This window comes from Hemicordylus capensis, chromosome 5 (genome assembly GCF_027244095.1).
Source record: "Hemicordylus capensis ecotype Gifberg chromosome 5, rHemCap1.1.pri, whole genome shotgun sequence".
NCBI lineage: Eukaryota > Metazoa > Chordata > Lepidosauria > Squamata > Cordylidae > Hemicordylus > Hemicordylus capensis.
In genome coordinates, this window is record NC_069661.1 from 94,558,473 (window position 1) to 94,584,454 (window position 25,982).

Genomic DNA, 25,982 nt, shown 5'->3' on the forward strand with positions numbered 1-25,982 from the left:
CCAGCAAGACTCGACAGCACACTTTACCTGACCTTATGTTTTTTCTTAATTTGGTTCATTCATTCAGCAGCATTCCCCAGAGTTGTGGTGGGGCAACTGAATTGCCTCTTGCTTCTGACTGGCGCACTCACCTGTGCCCAGGTACTGAAGAATCACCCAGGAATATGGGGGGGGGGGTAGATACATGGGTGGTGCATGCAGATTCCCTCCCTCCATGTCATTTCTTTAAAATATATATATATTTGCCAGTGTTCTTGTTCAACAACAACTCACTAGATCAATGGGATGCTCCAGGTAGTCTAATAAAGCACTAAATGCAAAGCGCTTTTCCCAGTCTTCCCAGGGGTGGGGGGTGGGAGCAGGGAGCAAAAAGTCTCTCTCTTCTGCTGAGGTTCTGGACGTGCCCCTTTACTGGCTAACACTCCCACTCATTTGGTCTCTCTTGCCATTTAATTGTTGGTTGCCATCAGATCTTGTGATGACTTGAGAGCCTTTTTAATGTTTTGTGTCCAAGCATTACATTTCTGAACCTCAGGATGGGCTTTTCCTTGCCTGTTTCAGCATGTACCTTGAGGCTCAACTAGGTATTATGATAGGGATGGATTTATTTGTATAGGCATGGAAGCATGTGGGCTTCCATCCAGCAGGATCCAGTGGCCACTGTGTGAAACAGGATGCTGGACTAGATGGATGTTGTGCCTGGTTCAACAGGGCTGTTCTTATGTTCTTATCCATGGCACATTGCCCCCTTTCCTTGTAATGTCCAACTGAATTCAGTACATGATGTGATGTAATTGCCCCAGTCTGCCTCACATAACTGGTTAGCATAACCCATTAGCCTGCCTCACATAATTGGCTGAGGTGGAGCAATGCATAGCATGGTGATGTTTTGTCATGCATTAAACTTACCTAGATATTTTGAAGAAGAGGAGGCAGAGACACAGTAGATCTGCCTTTACATCATCCCATCAGTTCCAGGATCTGCTCTGAATATTCAAGTTGCATCAAGGGAAGTAACAACCTTTCAGGAGGTACAGAACGCATCTCCCTCATTGCCCAATAACCACAACTGGTCTGCACATCTGGGTTTAGGAGGAAGTGTTTCCCAGGTAGAAGTTATGGCTTTCAACTGGCTTGAGCATTAGGACTTTTAGAGATTAATGAGTTACTCACTTTAGTTAAATAGGAGGATAAAACAACCTAAAATTTTAAACAAGCTGGTAGCAGGAGGAGCGAAGTGATGAAGACTTACTTTGCCCAGTTATTTGCAAACCATTCCTATCTACCCCCACCCAAAATTATACAAACAAATCCTACTTGCTTCAAATGATTTGCCTTCTGTTGGGTTTGTTGTGTGCATTCACATCCTCTTATCTTTCTATAAATAGCAGAAGGGTTCTGAGTCCATGGGAAAATTTCTAGTAGCAGGTCTGAGAGAATTTTATAAAGTGGGAGGGGGTGGGAAGAGGTTTAAATTTCACTTGAATAAACCACTCTTCAGTCTCAGAGGCTCCTGTGACTAGGCTGTCTCAACTAAATTACATTGCAGTGGAATTTGCTAAGCAGAAAGCTAATCCATGGTCCTTGAAGGAAAACTCAAAAGATCTAGTAATTAGCTCTCAAAGGATTCAGCTGGTTGTTTTACAGCTGTGAAGAAAACACAGAAGAGAATTTATTTATTGACTCAACTATCTGATAAATCAGGAAGCGAGTGGAGCCTTGGAATCTTTTTGAATAGACCACCTCCTGATCCTGATGAGGTCAACACCCTCATTCAACTTCCTGTCCCAGAGAGTGGGGAAAGTCTGGTAAACATAAAGCTGCACAGGATTTAAAAGTCTCTGGAGGGAGGTGGTGGAAGCGGGTGGCTTTTAAAGAAATGGTCCTTTTGTTAACAGTAGTACACGGGGAATTTAAGAAGGTCTTCTTTATACATCCATCCACAGTTCATTCTATACATATATTTGTGGCTGGGCAGGGCTGCTTTGTCTGCAATAGGCTCAGCTCAAGTCCCCCACCCCACACCTACGGCAGTATGGTGAGCCACTGTTGCCCACCCCCATAACATGTGCCAAACACGTATCTCCCGCCCCCATACACAAGTTATTGCTATCCCACCTGATCTCTCACTCATACTCTTCCCCACATCTGCAATGCCAATTCCTACCCCTGCTTCAGCCAAGCCCCATTGATTCCTTCTCCCCAAGCCTTGCCAGTCCTCCCATAAAGCTTCACCAACAGCTTCCTCCCCTCAATCACCATCTCAAGGTAGCATGCAAACTATTGCCGCCGCCGCCACCACCACTCTTGCTGCTTGACCTACCCTGCTGTTTGAAAAATGGTGTGAAGAGGTTGTGATTTAGATACTTCCTGCCACTCCATTTCCCTGCCCTCTGCCTTTTGAAAAAGCAGGGCAGGATGAATGGCAAGGAGAAGGGGAGCAAGAGTGACTGGAGTGGGGCTAGATTGCTGTAAAATATGGCTGGAGACAAATGAGAGCTTCTTCTTTGAACTGTATGAAGGACTGCTGCTGATTCCACTTTCTGGTAAAACAGGATTTTTCAAGGGGTTATAATTATTTCATGAACCTGCTACACCTGTTGAGCAGAGCCAGGATAGGAACAAAAGAAGTGTGTGGTTGCACAGGAAGTAAAAGCTCTCTCATTATACCATGTGCAAATCTCTGAAAAATGATTGTCTCCAGTCATGGTTAGTTCATGTAAATTTCTCGAACAACTACTGACGCCTATTGAAATATGACTCCTGTTGCCAAAGGATGAAGGAGTTTTGTTTTTCTCCTTCATCCTGAACAACCCATTGTCCTTTTAAGATCAGGAAAACATACTAAATGTGGGTTGTTTTTGTTATGGGGACCCATGCAGCTGCCCAGTTTCCCCCTTGTTTCAGTGATTCTTTCTGAAAGCAGGCTGGGATAATGGAAATAACAGGTTTACCAAGTCTGAATAATGTCTGGTTACTCTTTTAGCTATATGCAAGCTGAAGTCTGACACAGTGTATGAGATGCTATCATTCCCTCTGTCTTTATTGCAGCTTTGTGGTGACAACCAGGTGTTTTAAGGTCCTACTGTGTAGTCTTAGAAACTTACAGCTTGCATTTCCTCACTTTTTGTCTCTATTTTTATTTATTACCTAAACAGGAAAGCTTTAGGTATCATGTGCCTGGCAGCTGTTACCATATTCCCTTGCTGATGCATTAACAGCACATTTTAGCTTTTTGCATATGTGTGTTTTGTGTCTTTGCAGTACATCTGTGTTTCTTTTGGGGTTTGAAACTTTCTGTTTTTAATTGATCCCACTCTCAACTAAATCTAGAGACTTAGTGTGTTTGTTGTTAAAAATGTGATAAACATTCTAATGAATGAGGTAGTGTTTTATGAAAATAGCACGTTTCCTTCACACGTGTTTGACAAATTTCCACTTAATAGTGTCAAAATAGATGTTACTTTAAGTATGTGACAGGCAAGTGCATGCTTGTTCTTTTAATGTTAAATAGCAGTCGGATTGTTCCTCCTTCAATGTATTGGGCCTGCAGCAGAAAAGAGGCCCCCACTGGGGGGGGGCTCAGGGGGGCTTTCACACACAGGCTTCACCCTCAGGGGGGCTTTCACACAAACTCTGGCACAGCCCCTATCTGGACTGAGCCTCCTGTGACTACAACTTGCCAAGGAATGGAAACTTCCATTCTCACCAATGGGAGCTTTCCTCCTGCGTGACAAATAGCAACCTAATTGCAAATCACATGCTTAAGGCAATGTCTAGTGTCCAGCACTCATTCCAGTGTATAGATGGTGAAGGTGATACCTGATCCTGTGGTCTGAATTACGTGTGATGGTTTATTTATTCATTTATTATACTGCTTTTCAATTTAAAAAGGGTTCTCAAAGGAGTTTTAACTCCTGGGCACACTACCATCCATGGCAACGAAGCAGAGAGATCACTTGTGTTGTTGGGAGCCCTCTGCTCTCCTCCTGGTCTCTGATGTTCACAGCAGTCATGACTCAGTCCGTTAGAACAACGGAGATGACCTATAAATCATGAAATCTGTGAGAAGGCTAATAATGTTAGGTCTCTGCTGTTTTCGGGTTTTTTGCCTTGTAGCAACAAAGAGGACTAGAAATGTTGATGGGCTGGCTTTAATTTTTTAGCATTTGAAAAAGCATCTCCAAAAATCAAAAGCAGCAAGAATAGGTGGGAGCAGCAAGCAGCAGATTCACTGCCTCACTGCTGCCACCCAGGGGTGGACCTTCCATAAGAGGCAATGTTCCAGGGTATGTGCATGTGCGTGAGCACAAGTTTTTTTGGTGCCCACTTAGCTAATTTTAGATTCCACTCAGGAAGGCCCCACTCTGAGTGCATGTGCGCACACACTGCCTTGATACTGATGCCCAAAACAAAACTGATTCCGCACACAGAATTCTGTGTGAAACTGATACCACACGAAATTCCACACACTAAAATGGATCCCACACAAAATTGGAAGGAACACTGGTGAAAGGGTCACCTCAGGTGCAGGGAGGGGCATGGGGGACAACAAAGGTTTGGGCCTCACCTCCATGGAACCCATCCCACCATCTACTGCAAGATGTTGAGGAATGCTTGCTGTTCATTTCTACCTCCTCACCCTACTGGACCCCTCTTTCTCTCCCCACCCCCCACCCCCGCTCACCCAGCCTGAGCTAGGAATGCTCCTGCTTGGTTTAGTGACATAGTCCATGGGTACCTGCACATTGCTGCCTTGGGAACATGGCCTGAGAATGTGGAGCAACCACCCATAGATGGGATGGGTGGTGTTATATTGTCTTTTGCCACAAGCAGTAAAATGTCTTCTACTGCCACCACCTTTCCCACCAGGCTATAGTATGGGAACTACATTTGCACATGCCCCATAATGAACTGTTCCCCAGAGCACTTTCATTTTCTACCAGAATCCCCCACAGCAGTTTGAAATTTTCTTACATGACATTAATATGCCATTGAAAGAGAGATGCAGATCACTTTAATTTAAACCTTATAATAGGTGCTGGTGCATCCTCCACTTAAAAATCTGAAAGCAATTCAGAAAGGGAAATGCCACACTGATTACAATGCAGGTAGTATGTTCCAAGGTATGTGGAATATACAGACATTGTATAAAATCTTATGAATTCCTGCTGCTGACATTCTAAAGTGCCACCATGACATGATGCAGCTCATTACATAAGTCAGTCTAAAATGTGGATACTGTGGTCAGTAAAATGTGGTCAGCCAGGCATTCCTTTGTCAGGAAGATCACTTGTTAATAGCCCTAGGATATTTCAATTGAGAGTTAATTCATAGAAGATGGTTTTGTGAGGGAGAGATCTTCCTTAGGTGTTTGACTAGAAAAATCTTGGAGTGGGTATCTCTCACGCACACATGCACCTTGTTCTCACAATCACAAAGTTAGTCGGAAGAGCAGCCAGCCAAGATACAGGAGCCATGTGTGTTCCCGAAAAAATGATTGTTTGCTAGGAACATAGGAAACTGCCATATACTGAGTCAGACCATTGGTCTATCTAGCTCAGTATTGTCTTCACAGACTGGCAGCGGCTTCTCCAAGGTTGCAGGCAGGAATCTCTCTCAGCCCTATCTTGGAGACACCAGGGAGGGAACCTGAAACCTTCTGCTCTTCCCAGAGCAGCTTCATCCCCTGAGGGGAATATCTTGCAGTGTTAACACATCAAGTCTCCCATTCATATGCAACCAGGGCAGACCCTGCTTAGCTATGGGGACAAGTCATGCTTGCTACCACAAGACCAGCTCAAATTTTGGTAGGATGGCCAGGAAGAGATCGTCTGTGAGGTGCAATCATAGTTGGGTGCTGTGCCAAGTTGGCATCAGCAATCTTAAATCTGATGTATGGTGGCTCAGTACAACACCTGACTATGATCATGCTTCACAGACTAGAACATCCCGATCCTCCAACCAGGAGTTTCCATTCACACATGATCACTTTCCAGGAGTGCACACAATTCCTACATCTTAGCTGGCCACTCCTCCGACTAACTTTGCAATCATGAAAACAATACCACAATCTAAAGGAAGGGGGCAGGTGTGTGAGGGGAAGAAACATCATTTGGGAAGTCTTGGGAGAGACAGACAGAAGGCTGAAAGTTGCATGCGGGGAGCAGACTGATGTTGGGCAGCAGATATGCTGCCTGGTAGGAGTGTGTGTGCTGTTTGCCTCCACTTATGCTCTGCTTATGTGTTTGTAAGCAACAGCATCCACAAAAGGCAGGTGATATATTGTGGTGAGGGTGGGAAGAAGACAATTAGGCCTTTGCCAAATGCGCTCCCATTTCTATTTTCAGGTCCAATTTAATGCTTGTGAGTGGAGCAAAATATTTCGTATTTTGGTTCCAGCTTTTTTTCTTCAGAATTAAATAGCTTTAGCTATTCCAGAAGAGAAAGGAAGTATGACTGAGAGTGAGATGAAAAGGATATAATCAGAGCAATCATAAGATGCAGGGTTTTTTAGACTGCAGGTTGGAGAATGACATATTTGAATGCACTTGCAAAACGCTTGGGAAGCAGGTGCAATCTAAAATGGTACAGCCCTGTAACAGATACTTCAAGTGAGACTGCTGATTATGGGTTTTTCTTCCTTTCCCCAGTATTCTGGGTCTTGTCTGAAGGACTGTGTATGAAAGATGTGCATGATCCTCACAGAGACATGCACATTCTGATCCATAGGAAACATACATCTCATCCCTTGGAATGAGTTTTGCGAGCATGGGAGGATTTATTTATTTATTTATTTAGCCAAACCCTAGAGGGTTATATAGGTGATAATTAGCACTTTGAATTGGACCCGGAAGTGAAGGATGAAGTGCAAGTTATTTTTGTTTCACCTGTCAACCCTGCTGGAACATCTGAAGTGGCTTTTACAATTAGTTTCTTCTTCTTCTCTCAACCACTTGGCCCCATGGATTGGTGTGAGACAAGTGGAAAAAGAGAGGAAAGAATCTCTGTACATCTGTTTAGCAGTGTGGGAAAATTTCCTGATAGAATGAGAACCAGGAAGAGCAGCAGTAACAATATGTTTCTGGCTCCAAGCATTTTCTGTGCTACACTACACATCACTAAATCAAGTCAACTTTTTCTACACTCCCAGGAAGCATTCCCATTCTAGGAATGTGCACAGAACCGTGGAGGTGTGGTTTGAAGCCAGCGGGGGTGGCTCTTTATGGGCGGGGAAGGGTGCACTTACTCCTTCCGCCATTTTTCCCCTACCAGCGCTCCATTTTTTCCAAAGTCCATGGGGCGGCAGCATACCTCCCTGCCACCCCATCCCCCATTCTTGGCCGGGAATCGACAGAAGTATGGGCTGAGTGTGTGCACGTGCAGCCGATACTTCCGGTGACTTCCCCATCTTTAAAAAGCCACCCCGCCAGCTCTGAACTTCAAGCCGGCACTGCTTTCGAACCAGTTCAGAGGCCTCTAAAATGGACTCTGAACCAGTTTGTGCACATCCCTATCCCATTCCAAAGCCAAGTCTTGTTTTCTTTTCAAAACATAAGGTTCTACACACATTGAAAATTGCTGTAACAATCAGAGATTGGCCAAGACTTTGTAGACATTAAAAGGCAGAAAATCCACATGCTGTACCTGCAGTGGTAAGAAAACAACAATGGCCTAAATAATTGATCATTTGCTGCCTTTTAATGTTATCCCAAAACTTGCCATGTGAGCTGAGTTTTCTCACCTTGCCTGATGGTAAGGCAGACTCCACTTATGAATGAAATTTATCACTCAGCCTTCAGTTCTTTTATCACCCACCCTACCATCTCCATATACCTGTGCTCTATTAGTCCCCGCCCCCTTTCTTTTCCATAGGCTGCCATATACAGGTGAAACTCGGAAAATTAGAATATCGTGCAAAAGTCCATTAATTTCAGTAATGCAAATTAAAAGGTGAAACTGATATATGAGACAGATGCATTACATGCAAAGCGAGATAAGTCAAGCCTTAATTTGTTATAATTGTGATGATCATGGCGTACAGCTCATGAAAACCCCAAATCCACAATCTCAGAAAATTAGAATATTACATGGAACCAAGAGGACAAGAATTAAAGAATAGAACAATATTGGACCTCTGAAAAGTATAAGCATGCATATGTATTCAGTACTTGGTTTGGGCCCCTTTTGCAGCATTTACTGCCTCAATGCGGCGTGGCATGGATGCTATCAGCCTGTGGCACTGATGAGGTATTATGGAAGACCAGGATGCTTCATTAGCGGCCTTCAGCAATTCTGCATTGTTTGGTCTCATGTCTCTCATCCTTCTCTTGGCAATGCCCCATAGATTCTCTATGGGGTCAGGTCAGGCGAGTTTGCTGGCCAATCAAGCACATTACACTGTATACTTTTCAGAGGTCCGGTATTGTTCTTTTCTTCAATCCTTGTCTTCTTGGTTCATGTAATATTCTAATTTTCTGAGATTGTGGATTTGGGGTTTTCATGAGCTGTACGCCATGATCATCACAATTATAACAAATTAAGGCTTGACTTATCTCGCTTTGCATGTAATGCGTCTGTCTCATATATCAGTTTCACCTTTTAATTTGCATTACTGAAATTAATGGACTTTTGCACGATATTCTAATTTTCCGAGTTTCACCTGTACTCTTGATTCTTTCTATCATTTCCCATCCTTGATAAACACTGTAAAAAAAGATAGAGGTAGTACCAAAGAAGCAAGAAGAGGGAACCCTCAGATGCCTCATGATATTCTTTATTGTGTCTGACACATTTTGAATAGAAATCCTTTGTCAAGGGATTTCTCAGGGCTCAAACAAGAGCATTATAAAAGTAGATTAAAACCAAACAGCCTTACAATGCACCACTGCTGCTGTGAGGCTGTTTGGTTTTAGCCTCCTTTTTATCATGCTCTTGTTTGAGCCCTGATAGTTCCCCGTGACAAAGGGTTTCTATTTGAAATGCCTTGGGCCCAGAAAAGAATCTTATTAGCACAGGGGTGTAGCTATAATTGAGCGGATGGTTTCAAAGAACCCAGGCCTCCCAACTCCTGAGGGGGCCCCAGCTCCACCCCTCCCTATTTTCTTCATTATGTCCCTCACTCCGAGGGGCCTCCAGGGAGAGGGGTGAAAACGAGTCCCCTCTCCCCTAGCTATGCCCCTGTATTAGCATTTGAAGGTTCTCTCCTGTTGTTTGTTCGGCATCCCTGAGCAATGCAGTGACTTGTTAAAAATTAAGGAACATCCAGAATATTAGATACTGAGATATTTCAGTTCCCAGTCTTGAAAATTGGGATGGGGCCATCACTGGTGAATTGGGTTTCCGGGTATGGTTGGACTGGGGGTAAGGAGCTTGCCTTCCTATCTCAGAATTATCTAACCTGGGTTTGTGTGCTATTGGAGTGCTTCAAAAACTTGCAAAACCAGCTAGAGCTGAGACCATAGCAGGACAGAAGAAAAAAACACATGTGCTGGAATTGCTGACAGCTCTATCTACTGCTTCTAAGTCTCTGGAAATCTATAGCCTCTGCACAGCCCGAAGGCCAAACTAGATCTGATGGTGGGTGAGGCTGCATGTCTGTAATCCTGCTCATAGTTAGGCTGCTTAAATCTCAATAATAGCAATGAGATTTAAACAGTCTAACTAAACACAAGATAACAGTCTAAATTATAACAGTCAGTTGACATTCCTAGAAATACATGAGGCATTTTGTATTTTATTTTTTTTAAGGAGTGATCATGGATCTTTATTGTGCTGCTATAGACACACATGGAAAGATATTTGAAATTATTAGCAACTGCAAACTGCAGGGCAGAAGAATTGGGGCCATAAAATTTAGGAGAGAGCATGAAATGGAAAGCAGAAGCAGCTTGATATTTATGCTTTTTTGCAAACCAGATGGCACAATAATTGAAACAGCTGATGCCAAGTCCTCATATGACAACTTTTGGAAGGTCAACCAAGGATTACCAATACCTCTTGCCCTCACATGGCACATTGCAACATTCAGCTCCTCAGGCAGTACTGTTTCTTCTGCCTCTAGCACAACTTTTGAGCAATCCAGGGTCCCTTTTGATAAAGTAACAGATGTTCCAGGTATACACACACACACACACACACACTTCATCAGAAGGAGCCCAGTACTGCTCAAACGGTGCACTGGAGACAGAGCTGAAGCCTGTCAAGTCAGGCTTCAAGTCAGAGTCTGATCCAGAAGCTCCCAAGTCCATCTTAGAAGATGGACATTCAATGTTCATCATTCCTGGAGGAGGGAGCAGTAAAGGCATGGTCCACCTGCAACCATCCATGGGGCTGACATGGGTTTTACCTATGCAGACCAGAAACCGTCTCTCAGTTTTGCAGCTGATGGTTATGTAATATATATGTTATATGTGTGTAGTGGATGTGCATATGGGGAGATCAGGACTGTAGCCACCTATATGTGTACAACATAATGTCAGCACAGAACCTATGCACATACAAACTGTGCATAGGCTCTGCTTTAATGATCAGAAACATAGGAATCATCTCAGGGCCAGACTAAAGGCAACTGATGCCCTAAGCACAGCCCAACAATGTTGCCCCCCCCCACCTCAGCCCCCTCCATTGCTTAAATGACAAGACATTAAGACTCAAGCAAATTATTCACTTATACCTTAATATTTATTTAAATTTTTCTTCTAGATTTTTAAGGTAAAACAAAACAGTGCCTATAATTTCATATAAATAGCCACAACAGAAGGAATGATTGAGAAAAATATTTCATCTTCAAGGTCAGACATCATAACATATGACCATCTTTTACATGAAGTTTTATCAATATTTTGTACTGCTCTTTACAGTAGTCTTTCGCAAATCAATGACTTTTTACTTCAGACACATAGTTTAGTAGTTTCTCAAAACTTTAGTTGTTTTTTAACAATGCAGAGTAAAATCGAACACGGCAGATAAAAATAATTAGAAAAAATCAACTAAAGTTGAGTGTGGCAGTGAAATGCAAGGTGGCAAAAGAAATGCAAGGTGACAATAAGGGAGGTGAAAAGAGAGTTTGAGGAATATTTAGTTAAAAGTATCAAGGTGAATAATAAAAACTTCTTTAAATACACCAGAAGCAGGAAACCTGCCAGGGAGGCTGTTGGATCATTAGACACTGAGGGAGTGAAAGGGATTATTAAGGAGGATATGGAGGCTGCAGAGAAGCTCAATGAGTTCTTGTGTCCATCTTCACAGCAGAGGATACAGAGCATATACCTGTTCCTGAACCAGACCTTTTAGGGATGGAGGCTAAAGAACTGAGGCAGATAGAAGTGACAAGAGATGATGTTCTAAACCAGGCTTCCCCAAACTGCGACCCTCCAGATGTTGCTGAACTACAACTCCCAGCATCCCTAGACACAATTTTTTGTGGCTGGGTATGCTGGAAGTTGTAGTTCAGCAACATCTGGAGGGCTGCAGTTTGGGGAAGCCTGTTCTAAACTGTCTGGAAAAACTGAAAACTAACAAATCGCCAGGGCCTGATGGCATCCATCCAAGAGTCCTCAAAGAACTCAAATGTGAAATTGCCCACCTCCTTACCAAAATATAAAACTTATCCCTGCAATCAGGCTCTGTACTGGAGGACTGGAAAGTAGCAAATGTAACACCGATTTTCAAAAAGAGATCCAGGGGCGATCCAGGAAATTACAGGCCAGTTAGCTTAACATCTGTTCCAGGAAAATTGATAGAAAGCATCCTCAAGGATAAAATTGTAAAGCACACAGAACAACAGGGCCTGCTGGGGGAGAACCAGCATGGCTTCTGCAAAGGGAAATCTTGCTTCACAAATCTCTTGGAGTTCTTTGAGAGTGTCAACAAGTGTGTGGATCAAGGTGATCCAGTTGACATAGTATACCTGGACTACCAAAAAGCTTTTGACAAAGTTCCTCATCAAAGACTCTTGAGGAAACTTAGCAGTCATGGGATAAGGGGACAAGTACATGTGTGGATTGCAAACTGGTTGAAAGACAGGAAACAGAGTGTAGGGATAAATTGAGAGTTTTCACAATGGAGGGAAATAAGAAGTGGGGTCCCCCAGGGATCTGTATTGGGACCGGTGCTTTTTAATTTATTCATAAATGATCTAGAAGCAGGGGTAAGCAACGAGGTGGCCAAATTTGCAGATGATACCTAACTCTTTCGGGTAGTGAAATCCAAAATGGATTGTGAGGAGCTCCAAAAGGATCTCTCCAAACTGGAGGAGTGGGTGACAAAGTGGAAAATGCAATTCATTGTTGGCAAGTGTAAAGTGATGCATATTGGGACGAAAAACCACTACAGTATACGCTGATAGAATCTGAGCTGTTGGTGACTGACCAGGAGAGGGATCTTGGAGTCGTAGTGGACAGCTCGTTGAAAGTGTCGACTCAATGTGCGGCAGCTGTGAAAAAAGGCCAATTCCATGCTAGGGGATTGAAAATAAAACTGCTAATATTATAATGCTCTTATACAAAATGATGGTGCAGCCACACCTGGAGTACAGCATACAATTCTGGTCACCACATCTAAAAAAGGACTTTGTAGAACTTGAAAAGGTGTAGAAGAGGGCAACAAAGTTGATCAGGGGCCTAGAGCACCTTTCTTATGAGGCAAGGCTACAACACCTGGGGCTTTTTGGTTTAGAAAAAAGAAGGCTGCGGGGAGACATGATAGAGGTCTACAAAATCATGCATGGTGTGGAGAAAGTGGATAGAGAGAAATTCTTCTACCACTCACATAACACTAGAACCAGGGGTCATCCCATGAAATTGATTGCTAGGAAATCTAGGACCAACAAACGGAAGTACTTTTTCACACAACACAAAATGTGGTGACAGCCAACAACCTGGATGGCTTGAAGAGGGGTTTGGATAACGTCATGGAGGAGAGGTCTATCAACAGCTACTAGTCGGAGGGCTATAGGCCACCTCCAGCCTCAAAGGCAGGATGCCTCTGAGTTCCAGTTGCAGGGGAGTCACAGCAGGAGAGAGGGCATGCCCTCAACTCCTTCCTGTGGCTCCCAGCAGCATCTGGTGGGCTACTGTGTGAAACAGGATGCTGGACTAGATGGGCCTTGAGCCTGATCCAGTAGGGCTGTTCTTATGTTCAGTGAAAGAGTTAAGGGCATGATAGTTAGGGGTAAAGCTCTGTGGTGCCCCCCCCCTTCCCTTGATGCCCTAAGCACATGCTTGTTTTGCTTTATGGTTAATCCATGGCTGAATCATCTTGATGGCTTGATTAATTTGGCGTACAGAGCAAAAACGCCCTTTGAAATTTTGCTTCAGCAATTCAATCTGGACCCTAGTGAAGTATAATCACTCCTATTTTGACCCTAGATTTTTCCCTCTCATTCTCTTGTTGAGGTTCAGGTTTGAAGAATCCAAATTAACTCTGCCAAAACCACTAATACCATCTTTCATGTCCAATTCTGGGAAAAACCACTACCTGTCTCTTCCAATTTTAGTGAAAGAAACCATAAATAGCTTCAGGTTTCTTAGGTGCATCCAAAAAACTCTACTGACCTATTGCTAAGGTCCTTTGCATTTCTAGTTAATAATAAACAGGAGTATTAGCTTGCACCATCTACAAATAAATCTTAGGGTAGACTGTGCCAACAGAGGTGCCTTACAATATCAGAAACCAGTACACTACGCAACTAGAGTCCAGCAAGTCATGCTAGCCTGAAAGGCAGCCAGTCTATCACATCAAAACAATCTCTTCCGAGCCATAATGAGAGTCATAAATCTCAAAGTGAATGTTACCTTTGAATTTTGAATGAACGTAAAATAAGCTGTATTATCTTAACAGTGGGACCGTTGGCCTTATCAAACACTGATTTGTAGAACTGGAAGATTCCTGCCTGATTTTTGTTGGGAGTCATCATGTATGCAAAATGGCTCTCTTCTGGACTTGGACATAAGAGACAGCAGACACATATGTAAGCTATATGTTTTAAGAAGGCTGTGCTTAGCACTTTTGTGCTTGGTGTTCTGTTTTGTTTTTATCATAAATAAAAGCTGCGAGAGGCCTAATCCAAATCCGTGATGAGAAAATTAGTTAAAGCTCCCCTTCTCCCAAGTGAACCTGTAGTTTGCCATATACAGCAGAACTAAACTGAGAGATGAGAAGGAAGGTATGGTAGCAGGCCAAAAGCTGGACCTATATCAGTAGTTTGTTGAAAACTTGTACTACAATGTAAAATGCTTGTATTGTGTATAGCATGTAACTAAACCACATTGATATAGGCGTATCAATTGCAAGCACCCTCTTAGGCCCGAGATCTGCATTCTTGCTGCTTAAACAAGATAGTTTATCGAATAGTTTGAGCACTATCACTGTACAATATCTTGTAATACAAGGTGATAAAATAATATCTGTTATTTCCATGAGCAGCTGCCCACAGTGACATGACATTGGCTATGGATCAGTTCAGACTGAACTGGCTTTTTATTTCAGTTCTGTTTCATGTTATGAGTGGCTATTGGCTACAGTTATTGTGATATGGGCAAATTTGTGCTTATCTTGCAGACTTGGCAAAACACTGACTGATTAGATGCAATTCCAAATACTGAACTAAATAGCTACTTTGTTTTGTACTGTTTCTTGAAACATGATTTCTCTATTTCGCAGGTAGTTCCACTTTCTAATTTCAGCATTGAGAGCAGATTCAGTTCCCTGCCTTCCCCTCAACATGCAGTTGTCTTTGACAATCTTTGTTGGGTGGGATTGGGAGATACAAAGAGGTCCATCATGCCATGGCCTCTGATATCATCATGCTTTGAGCAAGGAAAATTACTGTAGCTTTTCAAAAGTTCAGTGGCACATACAGCACAGCAAAACACAGGCAATACAGCACCATCCATGCTGCTGCATGTGTCTAAAACACTGCCTGTGCTATTGTGGGACAGGACACTTCCACCATGACTTAAAACTGGATAAGCACAGTAGCACACTACCTCCATTGGAATAATGGATGTTTCATTTAGGAATGCTCTCTCTGGACACTTACCTGGTATCTTTTTAAGCATTTCAAATGCACTTGCCATGAGCACAGTTCGACAGTCCACATGCAACTAGGATTTCAACTTATGCTGGTTTCCCAACTGTACAGCAGAAGGGTAAGCAAAGCCAATTTGATCTATAATGTGAGCACAGGATTCTTCCATGTCACATCTAGTTTCCTGATACCCTTCCCTTGCCTCCCTACTGATTACTGTATAGCTGTCTGCGCTGATGACCTTTCAGTCAACCACTAGAATCCTGCTGCTCTTTTTCTTCGCCTTTGTCATCTGCTTGCCCACCCTCTTCCCGTGGCGAATCCTCAACTACAAAAAAGCAGTGGCCTTTAAGAGCATTGGTTTTTTGTTACTCTTTATACCTCATAATACTTTTGTTGTTGTTAAAGCAAAAATATTTGTGCTTTGGCATGCTTGCCTAATAATACTTAGACCCATTTAATTGTTTCCAACAATAATCACAGTGTATATAGAGTGTATATTTGACCAAAGATACAGGTGCTCTTGAGGAATAATCACATGGTCTAAAATAAGAGGTCACTACCCCCAACCTTCCAAAATGATGTTCCCACTCATTGCTGACCATGTTTTTAATCTGAAGATTAACTGGATGGCAGATAGTGCTCTGCTCTTATCAACTTTGAAAACTCTCTGCCTTTTTTAAATCAATCAGTGAACATATTTGCATTCAATAAATTAAGAGCATTTCAGACATTTGTGACATTAGCTGCAGTCTGATGCAGAGCCAGGGGTGTAGCTATAATTGAGCAGATGGGTTCCAAGAACCTCCTGAGGGCCCCCAGCTTTTTTTATTTTATTACGTTTATATCCCGCTGTTCCTCCAAGGAGCACATGCTTATTTTTATACTCACAACAACCCTGTGAGATAAGTTAGGCTGAGAGATACATGACTGGCCCAGAGCCACCCAGAGAGGTTCGTGGTTGAATAGGGATTCGAACTCGGGTCCTCCTGGTCCTAGTCCAATGCTCTAACCACTATGCTATGCTGTGGTTCACCCCTTCCTATTTTCTTCATTATCTCTGTCACTCTGAGGGGCCACCGGGGAGAGGGGTGAACACGGGCCCCCTCTTCCCTAGCTATGCCCCTGTGCCGAGCCAGTTCTTCATCTTAGAAACATTGCTAGAATTGCTAAGACAATTTTTGAACAGTCTCCTTGGGGTGGCTTCAGATGGTTACCAGCTATATCAAAGTCTGTAGGTTTTTCTAGACTGTATGCATGGCCCAAGCATGGGGGAGGGAGAAGAGGACACTTTCTCCCAGTCCAGAGAGGGGCAGGAAGACCCAGCCTGGCTTGGAAGCTCATTATCAAGGGGAAAAATTGAGGCTAAGTTGTAGGTCATGCTTCCTGAGGATGCTTATACAGACATTTACCTTTATTAAGATCTTGCAAGATTTGTTGGAGCCAATCAGAAGCAGCATTAAGACAAGCAGCGTTCTGAAGACGAAGCCAAGCCTCACTCCAGATCAAAATCGGGGGCTGGGTGTACTTGTACAAGGAACTCTAGGACTTGTAGTTAGACAGAAAGAAGCACACCATCCTAATAGGGAAATTGAGGCTAAGTTGTAGGTCATGCTTGAGGGTGCTTATACAGACTTATTTACCTTTATTAAGATCTTGCAAGATTTGTTGGAGCCAATCAGAAGCAGCGCTAAGACAAGCAACGCTCTGAAGAGGAAGCCAAGCCCCACTCCAGATCAAAATTGGGGGCTAGGTGTGCTTGTACAAGGAACTCTAGGTCCTGTAGTTAGACAGAGAGAAGCGTGCCATCCTATATGTTACATGTTCTCCCAAAAACTACAGAATTCTTTAGTTCCTGAAGGCATTTCCTGTGCAAAGAGAGTAGGGGGCATCCAGTTCCACCTGGCAGCAAGATAGAGGGACAAGCAATATAAGAATTTTTTAGGCCTCAAAAGTTATGCGAGTTAGGCTTCAGCGTGCATGGAGAGAATGACACTAGATCCCAGGGACAGGAAGAAGCAATGTCTAAAGGGTATTTGTGATTTGGATATAATTAATAACACATATACATGCATAGTATTCTGCCGTGTCTGGCTATAACTACATCAGGCAGCAGAAGCAGAAGTCGCTTAGAGTTGTTTCAAGTGGGGTTTGCACTCATTAAAGGATCCATCAGGAGTATATGACAGAAGTATTTTATTAGAGAAGTCAACTTCAACATCCATCCGAGTCTCTTCTGCTTCTGCTCCATGCTGTAGTGACAACTACTTCCTAATAGAAGTGGTTGTCACCCTCTAACTGTATCTTCCCCCTATGTTGCTGTCAGGGGTGTAGATATAACTTAGTGGTTGGGTTCAAAGAACCTGGGCCCCCGAGCTCCTGAGGGCCTCCCAGCTTCACCCCTCCCTATTTTCCCCATGATATCCCTACTCTGAGGGGCCACCAGGGAGAGGGGCAAACATGGGCCCCCTCTCCCCTAGCCACACCCCTGGTTGCTGTGTTGTTGTTCCTGACTGCTGACCCACCTCTCCTAAGTTCCACATAACTTGATACCAGGGTCAAGCTACACATGACTTGAGTCATGTAGTTGTTCTAGTGTGCTTGCTCTTTCTGTTGCAAATAGCATGGGGGAGGTTAAAGAACTCTACCCTCATAGGGCCGCAGTCCTGAACTGGATCTCCTGCACACTGTTTACACCAGAAAAAGCAAACATCCGGCAACTAATGTCATATGTAGTTTGGCCCTCAAACAAATGAATTAAAGGACCCCAATCAATCCTTCATGTTTTTTCCAAGTCAGCTTGTCAACAAGCCCTTTTGTTAGTGGGGGAAGAAAAGGGTGCCCTGGTACAAGTGTGTACCAGGACCAAAGAAATTATGCTTTGGTATTGTATGTTTACAAATGTAGGTCCAAAGGCATATCTGCAGTGACTCACTTGACTGGTTTTCAGTGTGATCTTAGAAGTGATGCTTCTTTTTCTTTCTAAGAAGATATACACTTTGGACATCCATGTTGAATGTAACACATAATATTTTGAATTTGGATTCAAATTACTGCCTAATACTGAAGGACAATATTGTGGTAGCCAGCATGAATGGTCCCCTTTGCTAAGCAAAGTCCCTCTTGTTTTGCATTTGGATGGGAGACTACATGTGAGTGCTGTAAGTTATTTCCTTTAGGGGATGGGGCCGTTGCTCAGGAGTATCTGCATGCTTGCACACAGGAAGTCATAGGTTCATTCCCTATCAGATCCAGGTAGGGCTGGGAGAGACTCCTGCCTGAAACCTTGGTGACCCACTGCCAATCAGTATCAATAATATTGAGCTTGGTGAACCAATGGTCTAACTCAGTATAAGGCAGATTCCTATGTTCTCAGCCAAGCCTACCTCACAGGGTTGTTGTGGGGATTTTAAAAATAGGAAGAAACCCTCATGTGTATGCCTCCCTGAGATTGGAGGTAAAATGCAAATGTAATAAATCATGATAATAAATGGTTTAATAGTTGTAATAAATCATGATAAAGAATAATGACATGTATCTGTGTAGAGTGTGATGCATGCATAAAACTGCAGTCTGATGTGGCAGATACAAGTTAGCCAACCTTGGCATCTGAGTGCAGAACAGGCCTTAATGAGTCAAGCTATCACTGTAATCTGTATGTAGTACAAACTGTATGTAGTGTAAACCTTGGCAAACTGCAGTCTTGTGAATCCTTCTACAGTTGTATTAGATTCTTGAACCAGTTTATTCAAAGAAGCATGCACATGTAAAGATTAGCTGATGAGAGGAGACAAGAGCAGTTCTCTTTCATTAGGCTGGAATGAAAGCAAGAAGGTAACAAAAGGGTGCAGTAGCTTGTGGGACTGGATTGGGGCATGTTGCCAATTTGAAATTGTCGAGTGGGCTACATTACACCATTTTATCTTTCGTACACATGCATGCAGATACGTTCCCCATCAACATGCAACCACAAAACAGAGATCAGAGGAGAAACCTTGGTTGCTCTCTTCAGCTGACCAAAGCAACATGGGAAGCGAGGTCTTCTCCACTTCCCACCAGTGACTATGCTCTTTTGCAGCATTTTGTTCTTTTGTTCTTTTTGGGCCCCTGGTGGTGCAGTGGTAAAACTGCCGCCCTGTAACCAGAAGGTTACAAGTTCAATCCTGACCAGGGGCTCAAGGTTGACTCAGCCTTCCATCCTTCCGAGGTTGGTAAAAAGAGTACCCAGAATGTTGGGGGCAATATGCTAAATCATTGTAAACCGCTTAGAGAGCTTCGGCTATAGAGCGGTATATAAATGTAAGTGCTATTGCTATTGCTATTGCTATTGCTATCATAGTGGTGCATACCAGGAAATACCAGCTTGGGTCACTATTCATGGTGGTGATGGTGTTGGGGAAATATACTAATACAGTCTTTCCTTCAGCATAAGATACACACAGGCCTGAATGTATCAAAATGTAATGTAGACATTGATCTTTTGAGAAAGCTACACTAGCAAAAATTATTTCAACCCCTTTGGGAGCTAACTTACTTTCATATGATTGCCAGTCAATAAATTAGGAAAATATTTCCTCAGTTCTAATTGTTTCTTAAAAGTCTAAGTTGTACTACGTAATCTTTGTGAGGGAGGAAATGCAGTGAGAACTGCAAATGTTGTCAAGCATATGGAAGTGCTCTCCTTTGATCTCTCTGTGTCATTTATTTTTGTAAAATACTGCATTATTATTAATGCCTAAAATGAGCTGCAAACTTTAGACAGAGATAAAATCCCACGCTAGTTCCCAAGTTTATAATTTCTCAATGCTGCAGAGAGAACGACATAAACCAGGATCTATCTGATTTATATGACTGCTTGCAAAAGTCAGCAAATACTCCTAAAATGGGATGTGTTGCATTATTGTCAACCTTTCTTGTCAGCTCAGGTGAACAACTTAGCAGTGAATGCAGAGAGATTGAATACCTTTCTATTTTTCTTGAGCAGAGTGTTTTTCTTTTCAACAAAGCAAGACATAGATGAAGACTTTAAGATCCTATGAAATGTATAGCACTAATGTATGATTTTAGGCTCAGTCCAACTGGCCCCAGATCAAAAGTACTCTGAGGAATTCTGCCAGCTTTCTTTGTAAAAGGACTCTTTCTTCAGTGGGTGAGCAAGCTTGCTTTGCCAGTCCAGTAGTGAGCCTGCCTCTAAAATTTAAGGCTACATTACAGCACAGCAATCCTATGTATATGTTCTGAGATCTCACCGGGACATACTCCCAAATCAACCTACACTTTACAATAAGCACACCAATCGCATGCACCACAGCAGCATGTGGGCCTCTTCCTAGTGCTGCACACACTGTGTGTGTGTATTCCATCACCATTTATTTATTTATTTTATTTTATTTTATTTGATTTGATTTGATTTGATTTTTATACCGCCCTTCCGAAATGGCTCAGGGCGGTTTACAATTAAAAACAGAAACCATTAAAACCAATAACAATTAAAACAGAAATATAAATATGAACACCAATTAAAACACATCTTAAAAAATAATTAAACTATCAGAACAATTAAAACCAGGTCACCCATGTGGGTGATTCCAAGTGCGTGGGCCTGATTGACACTCTTCCTCATGACCAGGTGACTCTTGGGTGAGAAATGGCCAAGCCCATGGTTCTATCAACATGGTTCTGGTATTTACATGTTTCCCACAGTGCCATGGGACCACAGCATGAGGAAGTAAATCCCATGCCACTAGGAGTGCATGTGAGTGAACTGAACCTCAGTGTACTACATTTAAACATAAACTAAATTGAGAATCATTTGTGAGCTTTAAAATGTAGTTCTGCAATAGATGGCTTAGGACCAGCTTGTTTGAAGGATTGCCTTCCTTCACAGGAATCTACCATCACACCCAGATCAGCATTTGAGGCCCTGCTGCTTTACATTCCTCTGCCATCAAAAGCTTGCTTGGCAGCACCATGTGACAGGGTCTTTTTCTGTTATTGCACTCCACCTTTGGAATTCCTTGCCCTGTAAGGCTTGTCTAACTCTGGAGAGTAACTTTGGAGTCAGTGCGGACAATACAGAGAAAGATAGTCTAAGAGTCTGGCTCAGTATAAGGCAATTTTATATGTTCATTGAAACACATTCTCATTTTTGCCTATACTGGTGGTGATAGCCTTTGCTTTCACTATCCCTAGCAGCTTCTCAGCTTGGCCATTATTAGTGAATCCTATGGAGATCAGCTGTGAATTCAGCCTGCAGGCCATACTTACCTCTTGGCGTGTGTGTGTGGGGGGGGGGGGTGTGTGTGTGTGAATAAAACCAGTGTTCGGTTTTATGCACATGTATGTGTCTGGCGACGGATAAAAAAGAGGTGTGAGATTTTACATGGCTGGCAAGGAGCTGTCTTTGGAAGCGCTTCTGTCAGTTTGGGAGACTGAGGCTGTCTTAAGACTAGACTTAGGTGTCTATTTGCCCTTTACTCAATTTGTATATTATTTGTAAATAACTAGAGACTTGTCAGACACTGTGGGGCTACAATCAGAAGCCTTGCTAATCAGGCACTGTCTTGCTACTCACTTGATCTCTGGGACTGCTGATAGAGGCAATTATTGCAGGAAACTCAAGCTAGAATCCTTCTCTCCTGTGGAAGTGGGCAATACTAGAGGGCCAGCCTGGTGCCATTGTGTGATGTAAATCAACTTGATCTGCTTCTTTTTCTCAATTGCTTGCTGAGGGAGGACACCAGGTTCTTCCTCTGTGCTGCCATACTACTGGTCTTTAGCCTGCCAACCTGCTTCCTGCCTGTATGCCCCGAGTGCTTGGGCCTGAAGGCCTGAAAATATTACAAGCACCCCATTCCAGAGCTCTCCATACAAGGGAATGGATACTTTGATGACTATCCCTGGAACTTTGTACCATTCAAGAAAATGGGAAGCACAAAACAATTTTGATTAGACACCAATATTTTCAGAAACCACTTTGACTGACAACTGAAAACACCCATGAAAAGAACAATCTATTTCAGTAGTGCATTTTATTAGATTCTTCTCAGATCTTGCTCACAGGATTGCCTCCCAAAGAACTTCATGCATAAATCCACCAGGCATTTCCAGGCTACAATTTATTCTAACATGAAAAGAAATTGTGACAAGAGATTTTCCAGGGCATTCATGTGGTGTCAAAGGACATCACACTATTATGAACTGTCAGCAAATCACCAGCAGATAGTGATGAGAAACAGCACAATGTCATCTGGATGCCCCAGAAAATCTCTCGTCACAGTTTGTGTTCATGTTAGAATAAATTGTGCCCAGAAAGGTCCACAGTGGTGTTTTTATATTTTTGCATACTTATGGAATCATTTTTGAAAGTGATGCCCTGACTGGCAAGTACAGCACTTAATTTAAATAAAAGGAATGCTAAAATTCCCAAGAGTGGCACTTGCCCAACCCAATTCCTAAATTTATATATTCAGAAGTGACATTCTTAATGTCACTATCTGAATTTGGTTTCACTTCTTTAGCTTAGGAATCTATGTGAAGAATCTTGTGTTATAGCATAGTTTCCAGAAACCCAATATAGCTAGAGCTCCTTTCTTTGTTGCATATATCATATGACAGCAAACGTTTGACCAATCTATTTAAAAAAATCTGAATTTGTTAAGTGTTTGGGGGGTGGAAAAAGAAACTATGTCAGGTTCAGTTTCAAACTTGTAACAGGATTGAAAAAGACACACACAGAAAGTTCCAAGGGCACAAATATATTTGTCTACCTGACAACACATGAACAGAATACAGATGAATGGTGTTCTTTTCAATGTCCTTGTCAAAATTTTCTGCATATTTCCATTTTTATTGGTATAATTCTTAAGCTTTTATGAATACATTTACTAGCTGTTTAACTGCAGTATAACATGTGGAAAAGAAATAATTGGAAAAGAGATATTTTTAAAAAATGTATGGGTTAGTACGAAATGAAATGAAAATGCTTCATAACATACCTCATTTGGTGATCTCAGATTGAAATATGTGAATGCCTGAAGGTCTTGGGCCTTGGTTTTTGCAGAGGCATAATACTTGAGGAGGCATGAGCTTCAAGGCATGAAGCCTCCTGCATGTGCTGAGCCCACTCTGTATGTTCCTCTGAATACATGGGAGCTTTGAAAATTTTGCTATGATAAGGCAGGGTACACATGTTTCAAATAAATAAAGAGAGGAGCATCCCATAGACCTCTACTCAACCGTTCCTTCACCGGCTCCTGCTGTCCCCCAGTAAAATGCACTGTCATTGTGCCACATGTGCAGCAAAGCATCTCATGGTTTCCAATAATGTGAGGCTCTTCTACACTTATACAGTGGTCTGCTCCTCTTTAGGCCCCTAGCACATGCTCTTTGGGGAAGTAACCTTCATGCTGGGGCCTGGAGTGGCAAAAGCTTCTGAAAGTGTATAAGGTTGTGCATGAGTGGGGCACATTAACAACAATGGCAGGACGCACTGTTGCATGCCTGCACTGTTGTACAATGGCAGCCAAACTAGTTGAGGGCTAGTGCATGGAGAAGGCCTAGTAGAAGCCTGTGGGGAGCACCTCTACATGCACACATGGGAGGGTGATAATGTTGCCTGTATCATAACGCAGACCATCATCTCCCATCATTATATGATATCATTATATCCCTTAATCGGAATATCCCTTAATCATCACTTGATTATAAATATACTGTAACTGTGTCTAGATCCTGCATTTTGCTTTCTGAAAACTGGTTCATGTTCTGAAGATTTCATTGGCAGTTGTGAAGATTAAACCATTTAATGGATTTCAGACCTGAGGGAAGAAGGTTTTGAATGCAGCTCAAATCACAGTGCAACTTTCAGTAAAATGACCAACACTGGTAGTATTTTTCAGTCCTATGCCACTCCCTGCTGTGAAGCTCCAAGATCTGCAGCATTCTCTCAGGACCAACAGCATGTTAAATTGGAACTCCATGACTGGAACACCCAACATTATTTTCTTACTGTAAATGCAGCCACAGGAGCCCCCAATTTGGATTGGAGCTGTGGCACAGGAGTTGTGGCAATGAGTTGGTGAGCGAAGCCACTAGGCTCTCCATCTGTCCTGGCAAGAACCCCAAGAACTTGCTGCCTCTCAAACCCTCAGGCTGGATCCTGCCAGCATTTGGACCCAAGTGCCTGATGCAAACATAGAAACACATGGCCTCTATATAGCATTCCTGACTACTTGGTATAAGACCAAACAGTTCTGAGTAGAATGCTCTGCTTCTTCTAAGGGAGTATACTTCCTTTTCCCTCCATCCTCCAGACGTGGAATGTATAGAAAAATATGCAAGGGAAAGCATGTGAGGTTTCCTGTTCTGTATGCAGGAATGCATATAGCGTAGCAAACAATATGGCCTATATTTACTATGGTGAAAATAGACTTGGTGTTACATTAAGATTATACAGTCATGGCAAACTCCATCAAAGAATATTGCAAAATGCTGTTGAGGGCTGTCTACTACTGTCCTGTTGCAGCAAAACATATTAAGTTAAAGTTCACACACTGCAAAATTTAATTTCTTTTTTTAGTGTGCACAAACAAAACTCCAGTTCGTACATGACCTTTATTTAAAGTGATAAATGAAGGGAAAGAGAGTTTTATTATTCAAAAACATCAATTAAAATACAGGAAGTTCTCAGGCTTATGACATCATTGGTTCCTGAAAACTGTGCTTTAAATTGATATGTCTTAACTTGGAACCTATTTTCCTATAGGAAAAAATGTTATAAATGTGAGTTTGTTTTCTGAATCAAGGTGGATTCCACCCCCCACCCCCCCACCCCACTGCTATCAAAGCTGGTGGTGAGTCAGTCAGAGAGGTGTGCACCAGAACAGAGAAGCTGATGGTGGAGGATCAGAAGTTGCTCACCCTTGCCATCCAGTCCCTCCCTGGCTCTTTCATACCTTTCCGTGGAAGGAAGGCAACTGGGTAGCTTGACTCCATCTCCTCTTTCTCCTAAGCAACTGACAGAGAAGTAAGGAGGATAGGCAGGAAGCAGCATGTCGGCTGTGAGTGGCTGGGGCTGTCTCTCTTTTGCCATCTCAGCACAGCAGCTGAGCCTGAAGGAGGAGCAGAAGCCACAGTAATGGTAATAGGTAGGAATGTGCACGAAGCAGTTCAGCGCTCCTTTTGTGGAGTGCCAAACCGGTTCGAAAGTCCAACATTTGACCTGGATCGGAAGTGGGGGGGGTTCCTTTTAAGGTGCAGGGAGGGTGCCCTTACTTGCCCTGCCGTTTCCCCCCTGCCAACACTCTCCCCAAAACCACTGGTGTGGGGTTGCAGCATACCTCCTTGCAGCCCTGGTCAGCGTCATACTTTACAACACTGTTGAAAAGTTGAAACAAGGTGGCAGTTTACAAATGACTTAAGTGCATTGCATCTTAATTCAGAGCATCTTAAATCAAGGATTACCTCTACTTGTTATAATTTAAATGAATAAATAGACAGTTTCCTCTGTCTATTTCTGTCTTTCCTAGTCATCTGGGATTATTTGCTTCACAGATACCTTTATGCAGTGTCCCTGCTATCTGTGCTAGGAGTAGCCAGGATTCAAACCAGGAACCTCCTAATCTGTACACCTTGTGGTGAGTCATCTGAGGCTGCAGAATGGAGAAGGAAGGGTCAGTAGAGCCATATCGGGTCCCAGCTAGAAATGCAAAAACAAAATACTAGACAGTGCACAGACTTGCTAGGCAAGCTATAGAAATGGGAGCACAATAAGATGGATGGACAAACTCCCTGCAATTTACGTCTGCTGAATAGCACTTAAAGCCTTTTTATTTATACTGCTCTCACACAGAAATATATTTAAGATGCATGTAAAACACTTCTCAGTCAGCAAGTCAAGGCTTTACAGTGAACGACCCATTGATGACAGAAAACAATGTGGGTCCCCGCC

General features: G+C 42.8%; 1 protein-coding gene across 5 annotated transcripts in view; it reads left to right on the top strand.

Annotated features, from left to right (window-relative positions):
- The window catches only part of DLC1 (DLC1 Rho GTPase activating protein), a 338,048-nt gene that overhangs the window by 55,839 nt on the left and 256,227 nt on the right, over window positions 1-25,982 (top strand). Inside the window, exon 1 of one of the 5 annotated variants that reach the window (XM_053255907.1) lies at window positions 2,532-2,546. The exons of the other annotated variants lie outside the window; for them this stretch is intronic. The gene's annotated coding sequence lies outside the window, so the exon portion shown is untranslated. Of the gene's footprint in view, window positions 1-2,531; window positions 2,547-25,982 lie in introns of those variants that run through there. 5 annotated transcript variants of the gene reach the window in all.